The sequence below is a fragment of the Schistocerca gregaria genome, chromosome 3 (genome assembly GCF_023897955.1).
Source record: "Schistocerca gregaria isolate iqSchGreg1 chromosome 3, iqSchGreg1.2, whole genome shotgun sequence".
Taxonomy (NCBI): domain Eukaryota; kingdom Metazoa; phylum Arthropoda; class Insecta; order Orthoptera; family Acrididae; genus Schistocerca; species Schistocerca gregaria.
The window spans coordinates 20,328,162-20,344,617 of NC_064922.1; the positions used below are offsets into that span (position 1 = coordinate 20,328,162).

The 16,456-nt window shown below is 49.1% G+C and overlaps 10 non-coding genes across 10 annotated transcripts; all 10 read left to right on the top strand.

Annotated features, from left to right (window-relative positions):
- Window positions 1-113: 113 nt before the first annotated feature.
- Window positions 114-187, top strand: Trnaa-agc (transfer RNA alanine (anticodon AGC)). Its single transcript has one exon. It is a non-coding gene; the product is annotated as a tRNA-Ala (tRNA).
- A 1,397-nt stretch (window positions 188-1,584) lies between these two features.
- Window positions 1,585-1,658, top strand: Trnaa-agc (transfer RNA alanine (anticodon AGC)). The gene has a single exon. It is a non-coding gene; the product is annotated as a tRNA-Ala (tRNA).
- Window positions 1,659-3,055: 1,397 nt separating this feature from the next.
- Window positions 3,056-3,129, top strand: Trnaa-agc (transfer RNA alanine (anticodon AGC)). The gene has a single exon. It is a non-coding gene; the product is annotated as a tRNA-Ala (tRNA).
- A 1,386-nt stretch (window positions 3,130-4,515) lies between these two features.
- Trnaa-agc (transfer RNA alanine (anticodon AGC)) lies at window positions 4,516-4,589 on the top strand. The gene has a single exon. It is a non-coding gene; the product is annotated as a tRNA-Ala (tRNA).
- A 1,386-nt stretch (window positions 4,590-5,975) lies between these two features.
- Trnaa-agc (transfer RNA alanine (anticodon AGC)) lies at window positions 5,976-6,049 on the top strand. The gene has a single exon. It is a non-coding gene; the product is annotated as a tRNA-Ala (tRNA).
- Window positions 6,050-7,451: 1,402 nt separating this feature from the next.
- On the top strand, window positions 7,452-7,525 carry Trnaa-agc (transfer RNA alanine (anticodon AGC)). Its single transcript has one exon. It is a non-coding gene; the product is annotated as a tRNA-Ala (tRNA).
- A 2,870-nt stretch (window positions 7,526-10,395) lies between these two features.
- Window positions 10,396-10,472, top strand: Trnaa-agc (transfer RNA alanine (anticodon AGC)). Its single transcript has one exon. It is a non-coding gene; the product is annotated as a tRNA-Ala (tRNA).
- A 1,386-nt stretch (window positions 10,473-11,858) lies between these two features.
- Window positions 11,859-11,932, top strand: Trnaa-agc (transfer RNA alanine (anticodon AGC)). Its single transcript has one exon. It is a non-coding gene; the product is annotated as a tRNA-Ala (tRNA).
- A 1,398-nt stretch (window positions 11,933-13,330) lies between these two features.
- Window positions 13,331-13,404, top strand: Trnaa-agc (transfer RNA alanine (anticodon AGC)). Its single transcript has one exon. It is a non-coding gene; the product is annotated as a tRNA-Ala (tRNA).
- Window positions 13,405-16,249: 2,845 nt separating this feature from the next.
- On the top strand, window positions 16,250-16,326 carry Trnaa-agc (transfer RNA alanine (anticodon AGC)). Its single transcript has one exon. It is a non-coding gene; the product is annotated as a tRNA-Ala (tRNA).
- The last annotated feature ends 130 nt before the right edge of the window (window positions 16,327-16,456 follow it).

Below are 16,456 nucleotides of genomic sequence, written 5' to 3' on the forward strand. Positions count from 1 at the left end.
CTGAAAGACACCCTCACTGATACATAGAGAGTAGTGTTTGTCTGCGGAATAATGGGAGTGCAAGGGTCTGTGACGTTGATATGACTGTATGTAGCACTACTAGTTATCGGGGGGGTGGGCGTAGCTCAGATGGTAGAGCGCTCGCTTAGCGTGCGAGAGGTACTGGGATCGATACCCAGCGCCTCCAGAATTCTTAACACACCTACATGCGCACCTTGCGATACAAGTGGAATAATTCCCAACCGGCAGAGGTGTGTAGGCAGATACAAGCGAACGATTAGCATCCACAATTGCGCCGATTTCACGTAAATCCCACTGCACGTTCCTATTCTTTGCGTGCAGTCGGCTGCTACTGGTGTTGCTGGTTGTGACTGCTGATAACAGATGCCGTAGCAATCAATTCATGGAGTGAGTTGTATGTTTTGCGATAGTCTGTCTTTGACAAGGAAGCACAGGTGATATAGGTGCGAACACAGGAAGCTTGCAGCCCCTCGCTACCTGCAGACACAGAGCAGCCACACTAGAAGAGCGGCCTAAGCCGTAGGCGAAATGTGCTCATTCGCTTTGGCGCGACGTCGAACTATAAATAAGGCTGTCACTAGCGTGAGCGTCGCGTGAGCGTCGTGTAAAGTCGGAAAAGTCATCTGCATGGGTGATTGCCAAGTGTGGGGAGCGTTTCGTAGTACGATTAGTGCAAAGGGGATGCGGAAACTAATTGTGTCCAAGTGTTTTGCAGTTGGACGACAAGAATTTTACGCAGTAGCAAAGAGCGAGGCACTGAGTTGGCATGAACAATGGAGAGCACAATGGGGCTCGAGATGTGCTTGTTACCTCAGGTGCTGTGTGATTGTCGACAAGGAGTGAAATGGACCAATTTGTGACCGCCCTTTCAATTTAAGACGTTCAAAACAGACGGAATTTGCATCCGTAATACCAGAGCATCGAAACTACTTGGAACTCTTGTGTATATGAACGTGTCCGCGCCTTTGTATTCTGGTACCTTCGCCGCTACAAACCAACCAACCATCGTGTCCTTGCACATCAGAGTCGCAAAGAATGGAGAATAGCCAGGCTTGGTCGTGTGTGTAGCTGTAGCTCAGTTGGCAGATCGTTCGCTTAGCGTGTGAACGGTCTCGGGTTCAAGCCCTGGCTCCTCCACGTTTTGTGGTCAGTGCATGGTAAGTGTTGGTCGCGGCGAACATAAACTCACGCAAGAAGTTGCAAAACCAGCGTCACAGACTGATATGATGTATACTGTCATAAGGAGAGCAAGGTGTAAGTGTGGGGACCGGCTGTTATCGTGGTGTCATCGAGTGCAGATCTGTCTTAGGTATCACGGCTTAACGTCATTGAAGTCTAGAGGTGGACAACACGTTCGTCTTACTCAGAGCGGTGTCTGAACTCTATTTTCGACGTTATGCGTGCCACTTTCATTGTGGCCAACTACGATTCGATACAGAATGCACGAAACCTGAAAGACACCCTCACTGATACATAGAGAGTAGTGTTTGTCTGCGGAATAATGGGAGTGCAAGGGTCTGTGACGTTGATATGACTGTATGTAGCACTACTAGTTATCGGGGGGGTGGGCGTAGCTCAGATGGTAGAGCGCTCGCTTAGCGTGCGAGAGGTACTGGGATCGATACCCAGCGCCTCCTGAATTCTTAACACACCTACATGCGCACCTTGCGATACAAGTGGAATAATTCCCAACCGGCAGAGGTGTGTAGGCAGATACAAGCGAACGATTAGCATCCACAATTGCGCCGATTTCACGTAAATCCCACTGCACGTTCCTATTCTTTGCGTGCAGTCGGCTGCTACTGGTGTTGCTGGTTGTGACTGCTGATAACAGATGCCGTAGCAATCAATTCATGGAGTGAGTTGTATGTTTTGCGATAGTCTGTCTCTGACAAGGAAGCACAGGTGATATAGGTGCGAACACAGGAAGCTTGCAGCCCCTCGCTACCTGCAGACACAGAGCAGCCACACTAGAAGAGCGGCCTAAGCCGTAGGCGAAATGTGCTCATTCGCTTTGGCGCGACGTCGAACTATAAATAAGGCTGTCACTAGCGTGAGCGTTGCGTGAGCATCGTGTAAAGTCGGAAAAGTCATCTGCATGGGTGATTGCCAAGTGTGGGGAGCGTTTCGTAGTACGACTAGTGCAAAGGGGATGCGGAAACTAATTGTGTCCAAGTGTTTTGCAGTTGGACGACAAGAATTTTACGCAGTAGCAAAGAGCGAGGCACTGAGTTGGCATGAACAATGGAGAGCACAATGGGGCTCGAGATGTGCTTGTTACCTCAGGTGCTGTGTGATTGTCGACAAGGAGTGAAATGGACCAATTTGTGATCGCCCTTTCAATTTAAGACTTTCAAAACAGACGGAATTTGCATCCGTAATACCAGAGCATCGAAACTACTTGGAACTCTTGTGTATATGAACGTGTCCGCGCCTTTGTATTCTGGTACCTTCGCCGCTACAAACCAACCAACCATCGTGTCCTTGCACATCAGAGTCGCAAAGAATGGAGAATAGCCAGACTTGGTCGTGTGTGTAGCTGTAGCTCAGTTGGCAGATCGTTCGCTTAGCGTGTGAACGGTCTCGGGTTCAAGCCCTGGCTCCTCCATGTTTTGTGGTCAGTGCATGGTAAGTGTTGGTCTCGGCGAACATAAACTCACGCAAGAAGTTGCAAAACCAGCGTCACAGACTGATATGATGTATACTGTCATAAGGAGAGCAAGGTGTAAGTGTGGGGACCGGCTGTTATCGTGGTGTCATCGAGTGCAGATCTGTCTTAGGTATCACGGGTTAACGTCATTGAAGTCTAGAGGTGGACAACACGTTCGTCTTACTCAGAGCGGTGTCTGAACTCTATTTTCAACGTTATGCGTGCCACTTTCATTGTGGCCAACTACGATTCGATACAGAATGCACGAAACCTGAAAGACACCCTCACTGATACATAGAGAGTAGTGTTTGTCTGCGGAATAATGGGAGTGCAAGGGTCTGTGACGTTGATATGACTGTATGTAGCACTACTAGTTATCGGGGGGGTGGGCGTAGCTCAGATGGTAGAGCGCTCGCTTAGCGTGCGAGAGGTACTGGGATCGATACCCAGCGCCTCCAGAATTTTTAACACACCTACATGCGCACCTTGCGATACAAGTGGAATAATTCCCAACCGGCAGAGGTGTGTAGGCAGATACAAGCGAACGATTAGCATCCACAATTGCGCCGATTTCACGTAAATCCCACTGCACGTTCCTATTCTTTGCGTGCAGTCGGCTGCTACTGGTGTTGCTGGTTGTGACTGCTGATAACAGATGCCGTAGCAATCAATTCATGGAGTGAGTTGTATGTTTTGCGATAGTCTGTCTTTGACAAGGAAGCACAGGTGATATAGGTGCGAACACAGGAAGCTTGCAGCCCCTCGCTACCTGCAGACACAGAGCAGCCACACTAGAAGAGCGGCCTAAGCCGTAGGCGAAATGTGCTCATTCGCTTTGGCGCGATGTCGAACTATAAATAAGGCTGTCACTAGCGTGAGCGTCGTGTAAAGTCGGAAAAGTCATCTGCATGGGTGATTGCCAAGTGTGGGGAGCGTTTCGTAGTACGATTAGTGCAAAGGGGATGCGGAAACTAATTGTGTCCAAGTGTTTTGCAGTTGGACGACAAGAATTTTACGCAGTAACAAAGAGCGGGGCACTGAGTTGGCATGAACAATGGAGAGCACAATGGGGCTCGAGATGTGCTTGTTACCTCAGGTGCTGTGTGATTGTCGACAAGGAGTGAAATGGACCAATTTGTGATCGCCCTTTCAATTTAAGACGTTCAAAACAGACGGAATTTGCATCCGTAATACCAGAGCATCGAAACTACTTGGAACTCTTGTGTATATGAACGTGTCCGCGCCTTTGTATTCTGGTACCTTCGTCGCTACAAACCAACCAACCATCGTGTCCTTGCACATCAGAGTCGCAAAGAATGGAGAATAGCCAGACTTGGTCGTGTGTGTAGCTGTAGCTCAGTTGGCAGATCGTTCGCTTAGCGTGTGAACGGTCTCGGGTTCAAGCCCTGGCTCCTCCATGTTTTGTGGTCAGTGCATGGTAAGTGTTGGTCGCGGCGAACATAAACTCACGCAAGAAGTTGCAAAACCAGCGTCACAGACTGATATGATGTATACTGTCATAAGGAGAGCAAGGTGTAAGTGTGGGGACCGGCTGTTATCGTGGTGTCATCGAGTGCAGATCTGTCTTAGGTATCACGGGTTAACGTCATTGAAGTCTAGAGGTGGACAACACGTTCGTCTTACTCAGAGCGGTGTCTGAACTCTATTTTCAACGTTATGCGTGCCACTTTCATTGTGGCCAACTACGATTCGATACAGAATGCACGAAACCTGAAAGACACCCTCACTGATACATAGAGAGTAGTGTTTGTCTGCGGAATAATGGGAGTGCAAGGGTCTGTGACGTTGATATGACTGTATGTAGCACTACTAGTTATCGGGGGGGTGGGCGTAGCTCAGATGGTAGAGCGCTCGCTTAGCGTGCGAGAGGTACTGGGATCGATACCCAGCGCCTCCAGAATTTTTAACACACCTACATGCGCACCTTGCGATACAAGTGGAATAATTCCCAACCGGCAGAGGTGTGTAGGCAGATACAAGCGAACGACTAGCATCCACAATTGCGCCGATTTCACGTAAATCCCACTGCACGTTCCTATTCTTTGCGTGCAGTCGGCTGCTACTGGTGTTGCTGGTTGTGACTGCTGATAACAGATGCCGTAGCAATCAATTCATGGAGTGAGTTGTATGTTTTGCGATAGTCTGTCTTTGACAAGGAAGCACAGGTGATATAGGTGCGAACACAGGAGGCTTGCATCCCCTCGCTACCTGCAGACACAGAGCAGCCACACTAGAAGAGCGGCCTAAGCCGTAGGCGAAATGTGCTCATTCGCTTTGGCGCGATGTCGAACTATAAATAAGGCTGTCACTAGCGTGAGCGTCGTGTAAAGTCGGAAAAGTCATCTGCATGGGTGATTGCCAAGTGTGGGGAGCGTTTCGTAGTACGATTAGTGCAAAGGGAATGCGGAAACTAATTGTGTCCAAGTGTTTTGCAGTTGGACGACAAGAATTTTACGCAGTAACAAAGAGCGAGGCACTGATTTGCCATGAACAATGGAGAGCACAATGGGGCTCGAGATGTGCTTGTTACCTCAGGTGCTGTGTGATTGTCGACAAGGAGTGAAATGGACCAATTTGTGATCGCCCTTTCAATTTAAGACGTTCAAAACAGACGGAATTTGCATCCGTAATACCAGAGCATCGAAACTACTTGGAACTCTTGTGTATATGAACGTGTCCGCGCCTTTGTATTCTGGTACCTTCGCCGCTACAAACCAACCAACCATCGTGTCCTTGCACATCAGAGTCGCAAAGAATGGAGAATAGTCAGGCTTAGTCGTGTGTGTAGCTGTAGCTCAGTTGGCAGATCGTTCGCTTAGCGTGTGAACGGTCTCGGGTTCAAGCCCTGGCTCCTCCATGTTTTGTGGTCAGTGCATGGTAAGTGTTGGTCGCGGCGAACATAAACTCACGCAAGAAGTTGCAAAACCAGCGTCACAGACTGATATGATGTATACTGTCATAAGGAGAGCAAGGTGTAAGTGTGGGGACCGACTGTTATCGTGGTGTCATCGAGTGCAGATCCGTCTTAGGTATCACGGCTTAACGTCATTGAAGTCTAGAGGTGGACAACACGTTCGTCTTACTCAGAGCGGTGTCTGAACTCTATTTTCGACGTTATGCGTGCCACTTTCATTGTGGCCAACTACGATTCGATACAGAATGCACGAAACCTGAAAGACACCCTCACTGATACATAGAGAGTAGTGTTTGTCTGCGGAATAATGGGAGTGCAAGGGTCTGTGATGTTGATATGACTGTATGTAGCACTACTAGTTATCGGGGGGGTGGGCGTAGCTCAGATGGTAGAGCGCTCGCTTAGCGTGCGAGAGGTACTGGGATCGATACCCAGCGCCTCCAGAATTCTTAACACACCTACATGCGCACCTTGCGATACAAGTGGAATAATTCCCAACCGGCAGAGGTGTGTAGGCAGATACAAGCGAACGATTAGCATCCACAATTGCGCCGATTTCACGTAAATCCCACTGCACGTTCCTATTCTTTGCGTGCAGTCGGCTGCTACTGGTGTTGCTGGTTGTGACTGCTGATAACAGATGCCGTAGCAATCAATTCATGGAGTGAGTAGTATGTTTTGCGATAGCCTGTCTTTGACAAGGAAGCATAGGTGATATAGGTGCGAACACAGGAAGCTTGCAGCCCCTCGCTACCTGCAGACACAGAGCAGCCACACTAGAAGAGCGGCCTAAGCCGTAGGCGAAATGTGCTCATTCGCTTTGGCGCGACGTCGAACTATAAATAAGGCTGTCACTAGCGTGAGCGTCGCGTGAGCGTCGTGTAAAGTCGGAAAAGTCATCTGCATGGGTGACTGCCAAGTGTGGGGAGCGTTTCGTAGTACGATTAGTGCAAAGGGGATGCGGAAACTTATTGTGTCCAAGTGTTTTGCAGTTGGACGACAAAAATTTTACGCAGTAGCAAAGAGCGAGGCACTGAGTTGGCATGAACAATGGAGAGCACAATGGAGCTCGAGATGTGCTTGTTACCTCAGGTGCTGTGTGATTGTGGACAAGGAGTGAAATGGACCAATTTGTGATCGCCCTTTCAATTTAAGACGTTCAAAACAGACGGAATTTGCATCCGTAATACCAGAGCATCGAAACTACTTGGAACTCTTGTGTATATGAACGTGTCAGCGCCTTTGTATTCTGGTACCTTCGCCGCTACAAACCAACCAACCATCGTGTCCTTGCACATCAGAGTCGCAAAGAATGGAGAATAGCCAGACTTGGTCGTGTGTGTAGCTGTAGCTCAGTTGGCAGATCGTTCGCTTAGCGTGTGAGCGGTCTCGGGTTCAAGCCCTGGCTCCTCCATGTTTTGTGGTCAGTGCATGGTAAGTGTTGGTCGCGGCGAACATAAACTCACGCAAGAAGTTGCAAAACCAGCGTCACAGACTGATATGATGTATACTGTCATAAGGAGAGCAAGGTGTAAGTGTGGGGACCGGCTGTTATCGTGGTGTCATCGAGTGCAGATCTGTCTTAGGTATCACGGGTTAACGTCATTGAAGTCTAGAGGTGGACAACACGTTCGTCTTACTCAGAGCGGTGTCTGAACTCTATTTTCGACGTTATGCGTGCCACTTTCATTGTGGCCAACTACGATTCGATACAGAATGCACGAAACCTGAAAGACACCCTCACTGATACATAGAGAGTAGTGTTTGTCTGCGGAATAATGGGGGTGCAAGGGTCTGTGACGTTGATATGACTGTATGTAGCACTACTAGTTATCGGGGGGGGGGGGTGGGCGTAGCTCAGATGGTAGAGCGCTCGCTTAGCGTGCGAGAGGTACTGGGATCGATACCCAGCGCCTCCAGAATTCTTAACACGCCTACATGCGCACCTTGCGATACAAGTGGAATAATTCCCAACCGGCAGAGGTGTGTAGGCAGATACAAGCGAACGATTAGCATCCACAATTGCGCCGATTTCACGTAAATCCCACTGCACGTTCCTATTCTTTGCGTGCAGTCGGCTGCTACTGGTGTTGCTGGTTGTGACTGCTGATAACAGATGCCGTAGCAATCAATTCATGGAGTGAGTTGTATGTTTTGCGATAGTCTGTCTTTGACAAGGAAGCACAGGTGATATAGGTGCGAACACAGGAAGCTTGCAGCCCCTCGCTACCTGCAGACACAGAGCAGCCACACTAGAAGAGCGGCCTAAGCCGTAGGCGAAATGTGCTCATTCGCTTTGGCGCGATGTCGAACTATAAATAAGGCTGTCACTAGCGTGAGCGTTGCGTGAGCGTCGTGTAAAGTCGGAAAAGTCATCTGCATGGGTGATTGCCAAGTGTGGGGAGCGTTTCGTAGTACGATTAGTGCAAAGGGGATGCGGAAACTAATTGTGTCCAAGTGTTTTGCAGTTGGACGACAAGAATTTTACGCAGTAACAAAGAGTGAGGCACTGAGTTGGCATGAACAATGGAGAGCACAATGGGGCTCGAGATGTGCTTGTTACCTCAGGTGCTGTGTGATTGTCGACAAGGAGCGAAATGGACCAATTTGTGATCGCCCTTTCAATTTAAGACGTTCAAAACAGACGGAATTTGCATCCGTAATACCAGAGCATCGAAACTACTTGGAACTCTTGTGTATATGAACGTGTCCGCGCCTTTGTATTCTGGTACCTTCGCCGCTACAAACCAACCAACCATCGTGTCCTTGCACATCAGAGTCGCAAAGAATGGAGAATAGCCAGACTTGGTCGTGTGTGTAGCTGTAGTACAGTTGGCAGATCGTTCGCCTAGCGTGTGAACGGTCTCGGGTTCAAGCCCTGGCTCCTCCATGTTTTGTGGTCAGTGCATGGTAAGTGTTGGTCGCGGCGAACATAAACTCACGCAAGAAGTTGCAAAACCAGCGTCACAGACTGATATGATGTATACTGTCATAAGGAGAGCAAGGTGTAAGTGTGGGGACCGGCTGTTATCGTGGTGTCATCGAGTGCAGATCTGTCTTAGGTATCACGGCTTAACGTCATTGAAGTCTAGTGGTGGACAACACGTTCGTCTTACTCAGAGCGGTGTCTGAACTCTATTTTCGACGTTATGCGTGCCACTTTCATTGTGGCCAACTACGATTCGATACAGAATGCACGAAACCTGAAAGACACCCTCACTGATACATAGAGAGTAGTGTTTGTCTGCGGAATAATGGGAGTGCAAGGGTCTGTGACGTTGATATGACTGTATGTAGCACTACTAGTTATCGGGGGGGTGGGCGTAGCTCAGATGGTAGAGCGCTCGCTTAGCGTGCGAGAGGTATCGATCCCAATCGATACCCAGCGCCTCCAGAATTCTTAACACACCTACATGCGCACCTTGCGATACAAGTGGAATAATTCCCAACCGGCAGAGGTGTGTAGGCAGATACAAGCGAACGATTAGCATCCACAATTGCGCCGATTTCACGTAAATCCCACTGCACGTTCCTATTCTTTGCGTGCAGTCGGCTGCTACTGGTGTTGCTGGTTGTGACTGCTGATAACAGATGCCGTAGCAATCAATTCATGGAGTGAGTTGTATGTTTTGCGATAGTCTGTCTTTGACAAGGAAGCACAGGTGATATAGGTGCGAACACAGGAAGCTTGCAGCCCCTCGCTACCTGCAGACACAGAGCAGCCACACTAGAAGAGCGGCCTAAGCCGTAGGCGAAATGTGCTCATTCGCTTTGGCGCGACGTCGAACTATAAATAAGGCTGTCACTAGCGTGAGCGTCGTGTAAAGTCGGGAAAGTCATCTGCATGGGTGACTGCCAAGTGTGGGGAGCGTTTCGTAGTACGATTAGTGCAAAGGGGATGCGGAAACTTATTGTGTCCAAGTGTTTTGCAGTTGGACGACAAAAATTTTACGCAGTAGCAAAGAGCGAGGCACTGAGTTGGCATGAACAATGGAGAGCACAATGGAGCTCGAGATGTGCTTGTTACCTCAGGTGCTGTGTGATTGTCGACAAGGAGTGAAATGGACCAATTTGTGACCGCCCTTTCAATTTAAGACGTTCAAAACAGACGGAATTTGCATTCGTAATACCATAGCATCGAAACTACTTTGAACTCTTGTGTATATGAACGTGTCCGCGCCTTTGTATTCTGGTACCTTCACCGCTACAAACCAACCAACCATCGTGTCCTTGCACATCAGAGTCGCAAAGAATGGAGAATAGCCAGGCTTGGTCGTGTGTGTAGCTGCAGCTCAGTTGGCAGATCGTTCGCTTAGCGTGTGAACGGTCTCGGGTTCAAGCCCTGGCTCCTCCATGTTTTGTGGTCAGTGCATGGTAAGTGTTGGTCGCGGCGAACATAAACTCACGCAAGAAGTTGCAAAACCAGCGTCACAGACTGATATGGTGTATACTGTCATAAGGAGAGCAAGGTGTAAGTGTGGGGACCGGCTGTTATCGTGGTGTCATCGAGTGCAGATCTGTCTTAGGTATCACGGCTTAACGTCATTGAAGTCTAGTGGTGGACAACACGTTCGTCTTACTCAGAGCGGTGTCTGAACTCTATTTTCGACGTTATGCGTGCCACTTTCATTGTGGCCAACTACGATTCGATACAGAATGCACGAAACCTGAAAGACACCCTCACTGATACATAGAGAGTAGTGTTTGTCTGCGGAATAATGGGAGTGCAAGGGTCTGTGACGTTGATATGACTGTATGTAGCACTATTAGTTATCGGGGGGGGGGGGGGGGGGTTGGGCGTAGCTCAGATGGTAGAGCGCTCGCTTAGCGTGCGAGAGGTACTGGGATCGATACCCAGCGCCTCCGGAATTCTTAACACACCTACATGCGCACCTTGCGATACAAGTGGAATAATTTCCAACCGGCAGAGGTGTGTAGGCAGATACAAGCGAACGATTAGCATCCACAATTGCGCCGATTTCACGTAAATCCCACTGCACGTTCCTATTCTTTGCGTGCAGTCGGCTGCTACTGGTGTTGCTGGTTGTGACTGCTGATAACAGATGCCGTAGCAATCAATTCATGGAGTGAGTTGTATGTTTTGCGATAGTCTGTCTCTCACAAGGAAGCACAGGTGATATAGGTGCGAACACAGGAAGCTTGCAGCCCCTCGCTACCTGCAGACACAGAGCAGCCACACTAGAAGAGCGGCCTAAGCCGTAGGCGAAATGTGCTCATTCGCTTTGGCGCGACGTCGAACTATAAATAAGGCTGTCACTAGCGTGAGCGTTGCGTAAAGTCGGAAAAGTCATCTGCATGGGTGATTGCCAAGTGTGGGGAGCGTTTCGTAGTACGTTTAGTGCAAAGGGGACGCGGAAACTTATTGTGTCCAAGTGTTTTGCAGTTGGACGACAAGAATTTTACGCAGTAGCAAAGAGCGAGGCACTGAGTTGGCATGAACAATGGAGAGCACAATGGAGCTCGAGATGTGCTTGTTACCTCAGGTGCTGTGTGATTGTCGACAAGGAGTGAAATGGACCAATTTGTGACCGCCCTTTCAATTTAAGATGTTCAAAACAGACGGAATTTGCATTCGTAATACAATAGCATCGAAACTACTTGGAACTCTTGTGTATATGAACGTGTCCGCGCCTATGTATTCTGGTACCTTCGCCGCTACAAACCAACCAACCATCGTGTCCGTGCACATCAGAGTCGCAAAGAATGGAGAATAGCGAGGCTTGGTCATGTGTGTAGCTGTAGCTCAGTTGGCAGATCGTTCGCTTAGCGTGTGAACGGTCTCGGTTTCAAGACCCGGTTCCTCCATGTTTTGTGGTCAGTGCATGGTAAGTGTTGGTTGCAGCGAACATAAACGCACGCAAGAAGTTGCAAAACCAGCGTCACAGACTGATATGATGTATGCTGTCATAAGGAGAGCAAGATGTAAGTGTGGGGACCGGCTGTTATCGTGGTGTAATCGAGTGCAGATCTGTCTTAGGTATCACGGCTTAACGTCATTGAAGTCTAGAGGTGGACAACACGTTCGTCTTACTCAGAGCGGTGTCTGAACTCTATTCTCGACGTTATGCGTGCCACTTTCATTGTGGCCAACTACGATTCGATACAGAATGCACGAAACCTGAAAGACACCCTCACTGATACATAGAGAGTAGTGTTTGTCTGCGGAATAATGGGAGTGCAAGGGTCTGTGACGTTGATATGACTGTATGTAGCACTACTAGTTATCGGGGGGGTGGGCGTAGCTCAGATGGTAGAGCGCTCGCTTAGCGTGCGAGAGGTACTGGGATCGATACCCAGCGCCTCCAGAATTTTTAACACACCTACATGCGCACATTGCGATGCAGGTGGAATAATTCCCAACCGTCAGAGGTGTGTAGGCAGATACAAGCGAACGACTAGCATCCACAATTGCGCCGATTTCACGTAAATCCCACTGCACGTTCCCATTCTTTGCGTGCAGTCGGCTGCTACTGGTGTTGCTGGTTGTGACTGCTGATAACAGATGCCGTAGCAATCAATTCATGGAGTGAGTTGTATGTTTTGCGATAGTCTGTCTCTGACAAGGAAGCACAGGTGATATAGGTGCGAACACAGGAAGCTTGCAGCCCCTCGCTACCTGCAGACACAGAGCAGCCACACTAGAAGAGCGGCCTAAGCCGTAGGCGAAATGTGCTCATTCGCTTTGGCGCGACGTCGAACAATAAATAAGGCTGTCACTAGCGTGAGCGTTGCGTGAGCATCGTGTAAAGTCGGCAAAGTCATCTGCATGGGTGGCTGCCAAGTTTGGGTAGCGTTTCGTAGTACGATCAGTGCAAAGGGGACGCGGAAACTTATTGTGTCCCAGTGTTTTGCAGTTGGACGACAAGAGTTTTACGCAGTAGCAAAGAGCGAGGCACTGAGTTGGCATGAACAATGGAGAGCACAATGGGGCTCGAGATGTGCTTGTTACCTCAGGTGCTGTGTGATTGTCGACAAGGAGTGAAATGGACCAATTTGTGACCGCCCTTTCAATTTAAGACGTTCAAAACAGACGGAATTTGCATTCGTAATACCAGAGCATCGAAACTACTTGGAACTCTTGTGTATATGAACGTGTCCGCGCCTTTGTATTCTGGTACCTTCGCCGCTACAAACCAACCAACCATCGTGTCCTTGCACATCAGAGTCGCAAAGAATGGAGAATAGCCAGGCTTGGTCGTGTGTGTAGCTGTAGCTCAGTTGGCAGATCGTTCGCTTAGCGTGTGAACGGTCTCGGGTTCAAGCCCTGGCTCCTCCATGTTTTGTGGTCAGTGCATGGTAAGTGTTGGTCGCTGCGAACATAAACTCACGCAAGAAGTTGCAAAACCAGCGTCACAGACTGATATGATGTATACTGTCATAAGGAGAGCAAGGTGTAAGTGTGGGGACCGGCTGTTATCGTGGTGTCATCGAGTGCAGATCTGTCTTAGGTATCACGGGTTAACGTCATTGAAGTCTAGAGGTGGACAACACGTTCGTCTTACTCAGAGCGGTGTCTGAACTCTATTTTCGACGTTATGCGTGCCACTTTCATTGTGGCCAACTACGATTCGATACAGAATGCACGAAACCTGAAAGACACCCTCACTGATACATAGAGAGTAGTGTTTGTCTGCGGAATAATGGGAGTGCAAGGGTCTGTGACGTTGATATGACTGTATGTAGCACTACTAGTTATCGGGGGGGGTGGGCGTAGCTCAGATGGTAGAGCGCTCGCTTAGCGTGCGAGAGGTACTGGGATCGATACCCAGCGCCTCCAGAATTCTTAACACACCTACATGCGCACCTTGCGATACAAGTGGAATAATTCCCAACCGGCAGAGGTGTGTAGGCAGATACAAGCGAACGATTAGCATCCACAATTGCGCCGATTTCACGTAAATCCCACTGCACGTTCCTATTCTTTGCGTGCAGTCGGCTGCTACTGGTGTTGCTGGTTGTGACTGCTGATAACAGATGCCGTAGCAATCAATTCATGGAGTGACTTGTATGTTTTGCGATAGTCTGTCTTTGACAAGGAAGCACAGGTGATATAGGTGCGAACACAGGAAGCTTGCAGCCCCTCGCTACCTGCAGACACAGAGCAGCCACACTAGAAGAGCGGCCTAAGCCGTAGGCGAAATGTGCTCATTCGCTTTGGCGCGACGTCGAACTATAAATAAGGCTGTCACTAGCGTGAGCGTTGCGTAAAGTCGGAAAAGTCATCTGCATGGGTGATTGCCAAGTGTGGGGAGCGTTTCGTAGTACGTTTAGTGCAAAGGGGACGCGGAAACTTATTGTGTCCAAGTGTTTTGCAGTTGGACGACAAGAATTTTACGCAGTAGCAAAGAGCGAGGCACTGAGTTGGCATGAACAATGGAGAGCACAATGGAGCTCGAGATGTGCTTGTTACCTCAGGTGCTGTGTGATTGTCGACAAGGAGTGAAATGGACCAATTTGTGACCGCCCTTTCAATTTAAGACGTTCAAAACAGACGGAATTTGCATTCGTAATACAATAGCATCGAAACTACTTGGAACTCTTGTGTATATGAACGTGTCCGCGCCTATGTATTCTGGTACCTTCGCCGCTACAAACCAACCAACCATCGTGTCCGTGCACATCAGAGTCGCAAAGAATGGAGAATAGCCAGGCTTGGTCATGTGTGTAGCTGTAGCTCAGTTGGCAGATCGTTCGCTTAGCGTGTGAACGGTCTCGGTTTCAAGCCCCGGTTCCTCCATGTTTTGTGGTCAGTGCATGGTAAGTGTTGGTTGCAGCGAACATAAACGCACGCAAGAAGTTGCAAAACCAGCGTCACAGACTGATATGATGTATGCTGTCATAAGGAGAGCAAGATGTAAGTGTGGGGACCGGCTGTTATCGTGGTGTAATCGAGTGCAGATCTGTCTTAGGTATCACGGCTTAACGTCATTGAAGTCTAGAGGTGGACAACACGTTCGTCTTACTCAGAGCGGTGTCTGAACTCTATTCTCGACGTTATGCGTGCCACTTTCATTGTGGCCAACTACGATTCGATACAGAATGCACGAAACCTGAAAGACACCCTCACTGATACATAGAGAGTAGTGTTTGTCTGCGGAATAATGGGAGTGCAAGGGTCTGTGATGTTGATATGACTGTATGTAGCACTACTAGTTATCGGGGGGGGATGGGCGTAGCTCAGATGGTAGAGCGCTCGCTTAGCGTGCGAGAGGTACAGGGATCGATACCCGGCGCCTCCAGAATTTTTAACACACCTACATGCGCACCTTGCCATGCAAGTGGAATAATTCCCAACCGGCAGAGGTGTGTAGGCAGATACAAGCGAACGATTAGCATCCACAATTGCGCCGATTTCACGTAAATCCCACTGCACGTTCCCATTCTTTGCGTGCAGTCGGCTGCTACTGGTGTTGCTGGTTGTGACTGCTGATAACAGATGCCGTAGCAATCAATTCATGGAGTGAGTTGTATGTTTAGCGATAGTCTGTCTCTGACAAGGAAGCACAGGTGATATAGGTGCGAACACAGGAAGCTTGCAGCCCCTCGCTACCTGCAGACACAGAGCAGCCACACTAGAAGAGCGGCCTAAGCCGCAGGCGAAATGTGCTCATTCGCTTTGGCGCGACGTCGAACTATAAATAAGGCTGTCACTAGCGTGAGCGTCGTGTAAAGTCGGAAAAGTCATCTGCATGGATGACTGCCAAGTTTGGGGAGCGTTTCGTAGTACGATCAGTGCAAAGGGGACGCGGAAACTTATTGTGTCCCAGTGTTTTGCAGTTGGACGACAAGAGTTTTACGCAGTAGCAAAGAGCGAGGCACTGAGTTGGCATGAACAATGGAGAGCACAATGGGGCTCGAGATGTGCTTGTTACCTCAGGTGCTGTGTGATTGTCGACAAGGAGTGAAATGGACCAATTTGTGACCGCCCTTTCAATTTAAGACGTTCAAAACAGACGGAATTTGCATTCGTAATACCAGAGCATCGAAACTACTTGGAACTCTTGTGTATATGAACGTGTCCGCGCCTTTGTATTCTGGTACCTTCGCCGCTACAAACCAACCAACCATCGTGTCCTTGCACATCAGAGTCGCAAAGAATGGAGAATAGCCAGGCTTGGTCGTGTGTGTAGCTGTAGCTCAGTTGGCAGATCGTTCGCTTAGCGTGTGAACGGTCTCGGTTTCAAGCCCTGGCTCCTCCATGTTCTGTGGTCAGTGCATGGTAAGTGTTGGTCGCGGCGAACATAAACGCACGCAAGAAGTTGCAAAACCAGCGTCACAGACTGATATGATGTATACTGTCATAAGGAGAGCAAGGTGTAAGTGTGGGGACCGGCTGTTATCGTGGTGTCATCGAGTGCAGATCTGTCTTAGGTATCACGGCTTAACGTCATTGAAGTCTAGAGGTGGACAACACGTTGGTCTTACTCAGAGCGGTGTCTGAACTCTATTTTCGACGTTATGCGTGCCACTTTCATTGTGGCCAAATACGATTCGATACAGAATGCACGAAACCTGAAAGACACCCTCACTGATACATAGAGAGTAGTGTTTGTCTGCGGAATAATGGGAGTGCAAGGGTCTGTGACGTTGATATGACTGTATGTAGCACCACTAGTTATCAGGGGGTTGGGCGTAGCTCAGATGGTAGAGCGCTCGCTTAGCGTGCGAGAGGTACTGGGATCGATACCCAGCGCCTCCAGAATTTTTAACACACCTACATGCGCACCTTGTCATGCAAGTGGAATAATTCCCAACCGGCAGAGGTGTGTAGGCAGATACAAGCGAACGATTAGCATCCACAATTGCGCCGATTTCACGTAAATCCCACT